The sequence below is a fragment of the Pollicipes pollicipes genome, unplaced genomic scaffold, assembly GCF_011947565.3.
Source record: "Pollicipes pollicipes isolate AB1234 unplaced genomic scaffold, Ppol_2.1 Scaffold_4740;HRSCAF=5597_pilon_pilon_pilon, whole genome shotgun sequence".
Taxonomy (NCBI): domain Eukaryota; kingdom Metazoa; phylum Arthropoda; class Thecostraca; order Pollicipedomorpha; family Pollicipedidae; genus Pollicipes; species Pollicipes pollicipes.
The window spans coordinates 33,030,165-33,042,873 of record NW_023596545.1 but is presented as its reverse complement, the minus strand read 5'-3'; the positions used below and the strand labels follow the sequence as shown (position 1 = coordinate 33,042,873).

Genomic DNA, 12,709 nt, shown 5'->3' with positions numbered 1-12,709 from the left:
ACCGACCGCGTGGATGAGCACGAGGCCGAACACGACCAGCACGAGGCCCGACCACCACAGCACGCCCAGCGTCTCGCCGAACAGCAGCTGCCGGACGGGGCTGGAGTCAGCGTCACGACACAGCTGCAGCGGTCGACAAGCGGCGCTGCTGGGTGGGCGGGCGTCAGGGAAGCGGGCAACAGCTGCATGCGAAGCGTCCGGGAAGCGGGGGGAGGGGAGCAGCCGCACGCACAGCGTCGCCACAAGCAGTGGTCGCGGGCGAAGCTGCTGCCGTGGCAGCTGGAGACAGCACAGCTTCCAAGCTCAGCGTCCCAGCAAACGCCACCTGATGACGAGCACGGTGGGACCTAACCAAAACGCAGGTAACCACATAATGTGAATTACCACCGTGGCCCGCACCAGCCAAGACCATACATCGCGCAAGCCAGACGTGTAATCCACAAATGATAGAAGGAGCCCACGCACACCGACCTCGTAGTACGGACAGTCAGTGCCACATCATGGAAGTTCCGCGCCTCACAGAGAATAGCTTAACAACCGACCAGTTCGGTCCGATACACACCAGGACGAAGACGCGACTACCAGCCAGAAGTATCATACTTCGCATGCGCCTACTACAGGCTCCTAAGCGCATCTCTCACAAACAAGGCGACATAACAGCAGCGAACACGATGACGGAGAGGCCTCGTGGCAGCGGTCGGCTCACCTGGCTGATGACGGCCGTGATCAGCATGTTGGAGGCGGTGGTGATGACGATGGCCTCCAACGAGGAGGCCGAGTGGCGCAGCGCCTTCGTGAAGGAGGTCCACAGCAGCGTTCACCAGCAGGGTCAGCAGGAACGCGACCACGCGGAACACGATCACGCGCTGTCGACCACCACCGGACGATGTCATACTGATGTCAGCTGCGCCGCCAACACGCCCACCGAGACACAGAGATCTGGCTCAACAGAAACTCAACACAGCACAGAAGGTGCAGCAAAATGATTTGCTGGAGCTGGCAAGCAGCTATGACGTACAACAACGTGCATCAAAGCTATATGCATGTGTGTACGCGCAAACATGGCATATGGCGAAATGCCCACAATGTTCCAGCATCCTTGTTAGGTATGTTTTAATTTCCATATCCCATCCTCTTCACCCCAAACACGCCGGCATCGTCAGCATGTCTGGGTGAGATATTTAAAGCACAAATAATTAGCAGCCAACAAAGAGCTACCCTTTCATGATGCATACACCACGCCACCACGGGACACAACATGTTGAGGCGTCGGGGTGTGGGTACGCGTTCCGTGGACAGAGGTCCGGATCGTCATCGGACATTCTCACCCCGCTTGTGGATGGACGCCCGGATCGTCACCGGACAGCTCATCCCCCCGGTCAACGACGAAGCCCCGGATCGTCATCGGACAGTCTCACCCCGGTCATGGATGGAGCCCCGGCCGTCACCGGACAGTCTCACCCGGTCATGGATGGAGCCCCGGAACAGTCACCGGACAGTCTCACCCGGTCGTGGATGGAAGTCCCGGATCGTCACCGGACAGTCTCACCCGGTCAAGGATGGAGTTCCGGATCGTCACCGGACAGTCTCACCCGGTCGTGGATGGAGTCCCGGATCGCCACCGGGCAGTCTCACCCGGTCAAGGATGGAGTTCCGGATCGTCACCGGACAGTCTCACCCGGTCATGGATGGAGTTCCGGATCGCCACCAGACAGTCTCACCTGGTCATGGATGGAGTTCCGGATCGTCCACCGGAACAGTCTCACCCGGTCATGGATGGAGTTCCGGATCGTCACCGGACAGTCTCACCAGGCCATGGATGGAGTTCCGAATCGTCACCGGACAGTTTAACCCGGTCATGGATGGAGTTCCAGATTGTCACCGGACAGTCTCACCCGGTCATGGATGGAGTTCCGGATCGTCACCGGACAGTCTCATCCGGTCATGGATGGAGTTCCGGATCGTCACCGGACAGTCTCACCCGGTCATGGATGGAGTTCCGGATCGTCACCGGACAGTCTCACCAGGCCATGGATGGAGTTCCGTATCGTCACCGGACAGTTTAACCCGGTCATGGATGGAGTTCCAGATTGTCACCGGACAGTCTCACCTGGTCATGGATGGAGTTCCGGATCGTCACCGGACAGTCTCATCCGGTCATGGATGGAGTTCCGGTTCGTCACCGGACAGTATTACCCGGTCATGGATGGAGCCCCGGATCGTCACCAGACAGTCTCACCCGGTCGTGGATGGAGCCCCGGATCGTCACCAGATAGTCTCACCCGGTCGCAGAAGCCCAGCTGCGGCTGCACCAGGCCGGTCAACATGAGGAACTTGCTGGCGAGCAGGCAGAGCCAGTGCGCCTCGCTGTAGGAGGCGGCGAACTTGCCAGTCAGGCCGGCCAAGGCGGCATACAGGCCCGTCTGGGTGGCATACCAGACCCCGATCGGCTGTCCCAGGGGCACAACATGGCAGATCAGACCCCAGTCAGGCTGGCCAAGGCAGCACACAGGCTGGTATGGACAGGATACCAGACCATGATCAGCTGTCTGAGGGGCAAAACAAGGCAGATCAGACCCCAGTCAGGCTGGCCAAGGCAGCACACAGGCTGGTCTGGACAGGATACCAGACCCTGATCAGCTGTCTGAGGGGCACAACAAGGCAGATTAGACCCCATTCAGGCTGGCCAAGGCAGCACACAGGCTGGTCTGGACAGGATACCAGACCCTGATCAGCTGTCTGAGGGGCACAAGGCAGATTAGACCCCAGTCAGGCAGCATGACAGTGTTGTTGCATGCCCTGGGCTTGTGTTGGAATACATACCCTGGGGCTTGGTGGAAAGTTCCCAGCAAATCTGAGTGGCCAGGCCCAGAATCAGTGGTCATGGGACAGCAGCTGTGACCACACGGATTGAGCAGTTATCATCCACTATGAGCCTTACCCTGAACATTCAATATTGTGAGTGCTGAACATAAGCTCATCACTGAGAAATGAATGTCACAGTGCTTGTCATGGCCAAAACATGACCACAAGGTGAGGTTTTAGTAATGAGATCACACTAAAGGTCATGACAGGGTGCTGATTCAGCTACAGACATAAGACAAAGATGTGGACTACAGTATTATGTGTTAGTGAATAGTGACCACAAGTTACAGGCAGACATGATATCTACTGATTGCCTGGTCTTTGAACACACCTACACCATACAGTGCAATGCATTAAGTTAATCTGAGCCCAGATGCCATATGTACATGCCACTTGGCTCCAATTGGCTCAGTGCAGTTCATGCTTTGGCTGAAGCAGTTTAACCTGGTGTGGAGTAGTTTTAAAAGCAAATATGGCATTCCATAGTGGTGCCAGATACAAATATGTTACATAACTCTGCAGGGAAACACTTCCAAGTTAAAGGAGCATACAACACTGTTTTCTTACCTGCATGGTGTAGTTCTCCAAATCAGATCTGTCCAGGAACAAAGCAAAAAATACTTATATGCAATTTACAGTAGTCAGCCCAGTCATAGTATCCCTTATGTCACTGTTGGAAGGATGTGGTCTGAAACAGCCCATGGCTAGTGTAATGAAAAAACTGCATGGCATGTATACAGGTAAAAGCATCCTTAGTAGACAAACTGATTGGTAAATAGAATATCATGAATGATTATCTACATCATAAGGTGATTTTTGTACCAAAGCCAGTCTGCTGGGTGCAAAATGATTTCAACTGTCTAATAACAAGCCCGGCTGAAAAAAATATGATGAAAAAAATTGATGAGTGGCAATGGCGCAATGAAAAATCACGGTCATGCATGTTGGCCCGAGGCAGACATGCCACACTCTGGTTTAATACATCATGACTTCTTAGGGAATCATTGAAATTGCTGTATAGGACATTTGATTACAGTGACTGTCACTTCCTAGGACCTAAGTATATACACAGCCACACTCAAGCCAACAGGGTCATGCTCACAAAAACTCAAAAAATCTCAAAGTTACTACCAAATGGTGTCAAAGCTAGAAATAACCAATGAATTGTGCCCACAAATGGTCAGATCCTGTACTTATGTCTTCTCTGCTTTTGTAGACGCACAACAGCATTGGTTTTGTCAGTCTAAATGTATGCAAGTCACAACCCAGTTACAACAAAAAAGAGCCACATGGCCAATAAGCACACATATCCAAAGCCCAGGGTATCCACCTACTTTTTCTACTCAAATTGGAAAATGGCCCGATTTTGTGCACTGTACTGGGCGCAGAGACCACCTAATGCGCACCAGTGTCAACTTGCACGAATGCAGGCGTCAACCTAAGCGCAGTGCGATATACGATCAAAAAAGGCCTTAAATCTTACGGGCATGCATGAATATACAAGGCATTTCACTTGTCGAGACTACAAAGCACACAATATATCCAAATTCTTTGTTTACAACTGATGCCACCCATTCTCCCTTCAATAACTAACAGATCCGCAACCCGTGGAACTGCTTCTGTTTTGTCGCCGTCGCGCAATAGCCCAAGGTGCAAGTTCTGACGTTTTACACACGTAATAAGATTTTATCGATATGCGTCTATCTTGTGAAGTGTGAAACAATAAAATATTTCATGTGACTCTATAATATTTTGTTTCCTTAATTTGTTAGTAGCATCTTTCCAATGCACATGAATATTTTCGTCGAGTTGCGTTATGTTCAGAAGACACGTCTCTCAAGACGGCTTCGTATTTGCATTCACATTCAGACCCACGTTCGGACCCGGACGCTTTCGATTTCGCCCAAATTTCGCGCACAAGTAGGAGTCACTGAACAGATAACGGCGTCCCAATCATGGCCTATCACATTAAAAACTTTGACCTCCAGAGGCAGCCAAGGTTCTTGGTCATTGACTTGGACCCCTACGCTTTTGCCCAAATTTCGCACACATTGCCTGCTAAGCTGAAAACGGTTGTATCACTTGTAAATAATCACATCGAAAACGTTGGCGTCCAGAGGCAGCCAAAGGTCCCTTCGTATTCGTAATTGCATTCAGATTAATATCCGAACCCGGGCTCCTACGATTTGGCTTAAATTTTGCTCACAAGTGGGTTACTGAGCAGACAATGTCGTATAAATCATTCCCATCACATTGAAATCTTTGGCTTCCAGAGGCAGTCGAAGTTAAAGGTCATTGACCTGGACCCCCCACGCTTTTGTTTAACTCGGACCACAACAATTTGGGTAAAAACATACATACACAGAGCGCTCAATGCGCTGATCACGCTGCAGCAAACCGTTTTGTGTCATATTAAAAAATGAGCCGTCCAGAGGCTCGTGTGTTTGCCGTATTCACATTCAAATCTTAGACGTTTATTTTGACGAAAATTACATACATGCGAGTAGTACTTGATGCGGACGAATATTCGGACTTGTCCATTACCTGACCTATATCAATTTAGCTACAAACTTACTTGCAAGGAGTACTCAATGCTCTGATCACGCTGCAGCAAAACGTTTCTCGTCGCATTGAACAGCTGAGCTTTCTAGGCCCAAGAGTGTTCGCCGTATTCACGTTCAAACCTCAGGTTTGGACTACGCCGATTACACGGACCCCTACAATTTAACTAAAAACATATATCCAGGCAGTGTTCGATCCACCACTCACGCGGCAGCAAACCGTTTTGTGCCGCATTGAAAAATGAACCTCGCATTCGTCCATTACTCGAACGTATACGATTCGGCCAAAAACATCCATGCGAACAGTACTCGATGCGCTGATGACGCTGCAGGAAACTGTTCTACGTCGCACTGAAAAATGAGCCTTCTAGATCCAAAAGTGTGTCCGTCATCTTTACATTCAAACCTCAGCTTAGGATTGCGCCAATTGCCCGCACCCCTACAATTTAGCTAAAAGCATACCTGCAGGGAGCGTTTGAGTGACTAATTACGCTGAAGCAAAATGCCTTGCGTCACATTGCAAAATGAGCCGTGTAGGGACAAGACTGTTCGCCATGTTCACGTCCAAACCCCAGATTCGGATTCGTCCATTACCCAGAACCATACGATTTAGCTGAAAAGATGCGTGCAGGGAGTACTCGATGTGATGATCATGCTACAGCAAAAGCTTTGGCGTCACCTTGAAGAAAGCTTTCTAGAGCCAAGCGTGCCCGCCGTTTTCACATTTAATTTATCATGTTCAGATTCGTCGGTTATCGGACCCGTTTTGTTGGTCTAAAAACTCGCGCACAAATAGTGCTCAATGAGCTGATCACAATGGTGTGAACTGTGTCCTGTCACACTGAAGACTTTGACATACAAAGGTCTCCACAGGTCCAGGTCAGTGACCTCGGACCCCGTGATTTGGCTAAAATCATGAGTATAGGGGCCACTCAATGCGCCAATCACGCTGCACCAAAGGCATTTGCGTCACATTGAGAAATTTAAACTTCTAGAGCGAGAAGAGTGTTCATTAGGTTCACATCATTGCTTCAAAAACGCGTTCGCCTAACAGTATGACCACTTTTATTAAAACTGTTGATACAGACAGCACCTTATGCGCTGATTACCATGCAACTGTTTCTTCCAACTGAAGTGTTTTCCACCACACTGAAAAATGAGCCTCTAGAGGTGAAAGTGTATCCTCCGTAGTTACACTGAATTTTTCAGATTCGTGTTCGTCCATCGCCTGGGCCCCTTATGATTTCTTTAAAAACTCGCGCGAAGATAGTGCTCAGGGAGCTGATCACGATAGTTAAAATTATACCACGTCATATGGCAATATAACCCACAAAGGCCAGCACAGTTCCAGTTCAGTGACCTCGGACCTTTGCGATTTAGCTAAGACATATATGCGTTGAGCAACCAATGCACCGATCACGCTGCAGCAAACCGTTTTGTGTCACATTAACTCTAAACCGGGGCGCAATATGACCTATGCAGTCGGCGCGCCCAAAAACCCTGATTAACAACAACTCTTAACCGGCTGAGAGGTTGTTGACATTTCCCCTCCAGCTTTATCGAGGGCAGAGGAAAAAAACGAAAAATTCAGCGGAACGAAATACTTAGCACATTTTCCTTGATCTTTTCAGATGTTGTGTCAAATATTTGACTATACGAAGGTCAGGTCACTGACTTAGATCAGGTCACGGGGTCCAGTGTTCGAAGAATATTATACTCCCGTAACTTTTTGGGAAAACAAGATATCGATACTTAGGAATTACATACATGTATTCACTTCAGGATGTACAGATCTGCGATGTCAGATTTTTCGGAACTCGCTTAGTAGCCGACCTGAAGTTAGGCCAACCTTAGGCCAAGTTGAGTATTTTATGTGCATCTTTTCACAGATTCTTTTTTAACACCACGCATGTAGAATAGTGCCCAAAGAACGATATTAGTCACCCTCTACCGTTGCAGATTCTTTAAGAAACAAGAAAACTGAAATAAGTTTCCGCCGACTGTCTGACCTGCCGCCGGCCGTCTACCGCCGGCCGTCGGAATCAGCCGGCGCCGTGGAATCCATGGCCATAACATGAACGAAATATTGATCAAAACTAGAAAATGATGTGCCCCTTGAGCTCTGATCGTCACTTTGCTCGTACGGTGCTCTTTATTTTACCATCCGGCTAATCATGTGGAACTTGGGAAGACGTTAACATCCTCCCAGTTGGGTATGTATGGCGGCCGACCTCCGCCAAAACATACACACGTTTTAGAGGCAAAAGTGTGTCCGCCGTATTCCGATTCAATTCTTCAGATCCGGATTCGTTCACTCTCGGACCCCTATGGTTCTTATAAAAGGGTGCACACAGATAGTACTCAATAAGCTGATGATAACAGTACAGACCGTATCCTGTTAACCTGAAAACCTTGACCTACAAAGGTTTATACTGATCCAGGTCATCGGCCTGGGATCCCTACAATTTGGCTAGAAGCATACCTATAAGGAGTACTCAATTCGTTGATCGCGCTGCAGCAAACCGTTTTGAAAACCGCTATCTGTGTGCGCAGTTTAAACCAAATCGTAAGGGTCTGGGTCAATGACATAAAACTTTGTCTGTCTCTAAAGGTCAAAATTTTCAACGTGATGGGATATGGCTGATACGTCGTTACCAGCTCACAAGGCACTATCTGTGAACGAAATTTGAACAAAATCGTAGGGATCCGGGTCAATGACCATCGGCTCGTTAAACCGAACTGGCGGCTTTGTGCCAATCATTGGACTGCCTGGGGCGATCAGGGACATTGCTGCGTCAATGAGGGTTCCTGCGTCGATCCGGTGTCAACTATGTAGGTCAGGAGGCCTCCCACGTCAGGGAGAAGACCAATATGGCATGATACCCCTCTCAGGGCTTCTGGATCGGTCCAGGAAAGAAATAAGGGATCTCATTAGTACTGAATGGGGTGGATCGGAATGAGTCAAAAAACGAACAAGGCCATCCGGTGTTTGTCTAAGAACGTTTCTTCTCTTGCAGAATCAACTAGTGAAACAAACTGCACCAAGAGTCAGTTAGTTTGAAGGTTAGAAAGTGAAACGAACTTCTAATCCACCAGCCGGTTGTGCATGGCGGCCTGTCCTCAGTTGGGCACGGGATATGCCGCTCATTCCTAGGTACGCCGAGGCTGATCATTATGATGGTGTGACAAAAAAGTAGTGGAACAAGGTACAAGAAAACGACGCGTGCAGCAAATGTTGCATGTAATATACCACAAAATATAAGTTTGCACCAACACGAAAAACAACACAAAATATATTTCAAACATATTTTTAACTGTTCCACGGCCGCATACTGCAGGAAACAAATAACAAAACGTGTGTGAACAAATGTTGTGCCAAATGTGACAAACACTGTCACATTTGTCGGGATAAATACCTGTGCCCAGCCCGGGTCGCTCGTGGTCGCTCTTCTGATTCACGCACACAACTTCAGCGTATACCAACAGACAGCGAAACATTCCCGTAGGTGGATCAATATCATCAGGATCGGCTGCCTGATGAGCCACGGCATTTCCTCAAAAAGTTCGCCTTTTTAATTGGCAGACGAGAATCGACGCCACAAATGGAAAAATAATTCCCAGAAATTAGTCAATAATACCGCCGAACCTGGAACGTAAATGTATCTTCGTTCGGGATTATCTAATATAAGATTTCCTACCTTTTCATGCGTTAAAGTCTGAGAGCAGTACTCATACCAATCTATTCAATTCCAGCGTGTCCGGGGTTCCAGCCTAGTGCCCGGGAGGTGGGGGGGGGGGGGGGGGGGGGGGGAGGGGGAAGACTGTATTGTCACAGATGCAAATGCTGCGAGCACGAGACTCGATAGTGACGCAGGAAAGCTGTTTGAGACACGGTTTTGATGGAAATGCGATTTATGACAATGGGCCAATTCCAAGGCCACCAAACGTCAAAACAGCCCAAATCTCGAAGGTTAGAGGGAACTTTCGTTTAGCCTAGACCCAGCCGGTGCTCTTAATGTCCCGCCCAGCCGGCTGGACCGGATCCCACCTTCTGAGCATCACACAGAAAAAGTGGAATACCAGCGAAGAGAACGTTCGTTGCGAGCCGAATAAGCACACGCTGTTCAATTTGGAATAATACCCCTAAGTTATCAGAAGTCATAACAGGCCGCACACGGCGAGGTCAGGTTGAGATCAGGAAATGGGCGATTTTGTTTGTTTGGTGAAAATAGTGAAGCGTACCATATGCAGGAAGCTCTGCGATCAGCATTCTTGGGCCCTGACCACATCTTTATTCGATTAGTGGGACCCCTGGCTGGCATGGAAACCTCTGTCTGGTGCGATACAAAAGACATCGTTGAGTAACTCTGGGACTCCGGGTCGAGAGAAGGGCTCCGGTTGGTCTCATGAGGCTCCAAATGAGGCAGGTGCAGACTCCATTACTGGCATTCCAGGGCCACGGCTCTGTTCTTATTCAGTTATTAGAACCCTTGTTCAGTTATTGGAGCCCCTGTTTAGTATCAGAGCTCCCCTGTTCAATACTAGACCCCCCAGCCGACAGCGGCACCCATTCAATGCCTCGAGGGCCAATGGACTATGCCGGATTAGGTCATCTGACTGATATTATGGGGCCCTGGTCCTGTCCACGGTCAATAAATGGGGTCCTGACTGGTAGGAAACGCTGTTCGGAGCCGGGCCTCTGACCAGAGGGCCTGTCATCGTCTCACGGGTTCTCTTAGCGGTTTTAGATTCCAGAGCGGTCATTGACTGAAATTCGAGGGCCGCGGCGCTGCCCCTGTTCGTCTGAAGGGGTCGTGCCCGGCACGGAGCTCCTGCTCAATGTCGTGGATCTACGGAGGTCCTGTTCAATGCCGCGGATCCCCTGTTCATTATTGGAAACAACGACAACAGAGCAGAGACCTGCTCAGTACCCTGCTCAGTACTGGTGCTCCTAGGCCAACAGAGGTCCCCTCAATGAATCAGATGTCTCTGCGACGCTGGAGAAGACCCTCTGATATTCTTGGACATTGGTTCTGACATACCGTATACTGTTCCGCACATGGGTAGGTACCCAGCAGCAGGCACCTGTTAGATTCGGGGTCACCATCTTAGTTCTGGGACCCTTGGCCTAATGACGGGCCCCAAAATGCCTCATAGGCCCCAGAACCCCGGTCGGCCCTTCGAACCTTTCGGGCTTCAACTGCCGACAGCGGGGCTCTCGATCTTCAAAGGGAGCTATAGTCGCCAGTCTCGTCTTGTCGTCTTGTCTCTGCCCCTGGCTAAGATCATGCCTCACGATTCAGCGGCTCATGTGGTACTGTCATGGGCCGCCTACGATGTCTGACTGGTGTGTGCCGGGATTTCAAACAATGCGTTTCGAACTGTGCACAATAATTTCAAAAGCAAGCGGTTTCAAATTTTGAAATCATTTGCCAAACAATTGATTGCAGGAACTGTGCGTGAGAAAATGCTGTTCATAGGGACATACGCAGACATTTAAAATGCATTGATCCGGTTATCGTTATAGGTACCAAGCTGGTTGATATTACCAACCGATGCTATATTTTGTAAATCACGATACCTTCGCCCGGGATGTCGGAAGTGTAAAACATGGAGACTGGCATTTCTTGTAAGAACCATGGTCGCGTGGAATTCCCTCCGTTATAAGACTGAGGTGTAAAAGTTAATGAGTCACAAGTTCTTGAGTTTGCAGCAATGTGATATGATATTTGTGCGTTAGAAGTTATGTCACGCAGAAGCAATCACGTGCAGAGCCTTTGTTTTGGAATGCAATCGTGTGTAATTTTAAGCGCTACAAGTTTTCGCGGAATAAATAATGCTACGCATCAGGTCTTGCGTTAGGCATTTTGTCGCGTGGATAAAACTTCGTGTAGAAGTTTTTCGTTGAAAGCATTGTCGCGTAAAAGCTTATGCATAGAAGTTCTCGCATTAGAAGTGATGCCGCGTAGAAGTTTTTGGGTTAGGAGTTTTGTCGCGTAAAAGTAATGTGCCCAAGCTCTTCAGGCTGCAATTTAGTCTTATCATATAGAAGTTGGTTTGTAGAAGCTGGTTGGTTGGCAGAAGTTTGACGTAAGTTGGCTGGTATTGATATTTGTTGGAAGTTGGTTGGTTAGTAAACTTCTGTGTTAGAAGTTCTTTCATAGCAAGAAATGTCACGGAGAAGCTTTTGCGTCAGCGGTTTTGTGACGTAAAAGCTTACTTACTCGTTGTAAGTTGTTGCATTTTAAAAAAAAATCAAATAAAAGTTGTCGATATAAATTTTGCCGCGTGGAAGTCATGTCGCGTAACGATTTTTTGGCGTTAGGAAGACTGTTCTTTTTGCGTTAGGGAGCGTTGTCGGCGAACATTGTTGGCACCGCTGTCGCTGTGCCCAGAGTTCGGACCTAGTAGTCTGTTCCCGTCTGTTCTGCAGCATCGACGTAAGCCCATCGAAACCTACCTGGTGCTGGCAGCTTCTGGCGAGTTTCCTTCTCGCTGGAGGCGTGGAAGTGAACCCAGGGCCGGCGTACGGGTTGAGAACGCTGCGAGTGTTTTCCCAGAACGTCTGCAGCTTGAAGAACAAGTTATGCACTCTGCGCTCTCACTGTGGCCAGCTAGCTGACTTCGATGTTGTCGGTCTGACCGAGACATGGCTCGGACCACATGTGCTGGACTCTGAGCTACAGCTGGGCCTCCCGGACCATGCCTGGTTCCGGAAGGACAGGAACGACAGAGGAGGAGGCGTTGCTTGCACAGTGAAGACAAGCCTGTCACCTGCTCACCGACCAGACCTAGAGCCCGACTGCGAGGTGCTGGCGATCCAGTTGGGGGCCATCTACCCTGTTATCATGGCTGTCTGCAACCGGCCGCCAGATGCTAACCGTGACGTAAATTCGATCGCTGCCTTCTTCCAGAGCACCCGCTCCGCCAATTTACCATTTCTCACCGTGGGCGACTTTTACTTGTCTGAGGTTTCGTGGCAGAGTAATGGCGAAGAAGCTACGCTACCCAGGCGTGCCGTCAGAGCCGTCAAATTCCTAGACTCTGTCGCTGAGTGTGAAGCGGTGCAATCTGTAACGTCACCAACGCGCGGGGAGAATATCCTGGACCTCGCCATCTCCTATGGCGGAGCTGCTGTATCTGAGGTCGGCGACGGTGTTTTCAACTCAGACCACCGTTGGTTAGAACTGTAAAATGTGGGCTGGCCATATCCCCCTGTCCTTTCCGATCTAAGGCTTACAGTTACAAACAGGCAGACTTCAATGGTCTGCGCATGCTCTCGG

At 49.4% G+C, this 12,709-nt stretch overlaps 1 long non-coding RNA gene across 4 annotated transcripts; it reads right to left on the bottom strand.

Moving 5' to 3' along the window:
- Positions 1–813: 813 nt before the first annotated feature.
- On the bottom strand, positions 814–4,503 carry LOC119099166 (uncharacterized). 4 transcript variants are annotated; one of them, XR_005094315.1, is made up of 4 exons: positions 4,460–4,503; positions 3,433–3,553; positions 2,283–2,450; positions 814–866 (listed from the first exon to the last, which is right to left on the bottom strand). It is a non-coding gene; the product is annotated as an uncharacterized LOC119099166 (long non-coding RNA). The 4 variants fall into 4 exon arrangements; XR_005094314.1 differs by lacking the exon at positions 4,460–4,503 and adding an exon at positions 4,425–4,457; XR_005094313.1 differs by lacking the exon at positions 4,460–4,503 and adding an exon at positions 4,349–4,431.
- Between the last annotated feature and the right edge of the window lie 8,206 nt (positions 4,504–12,709).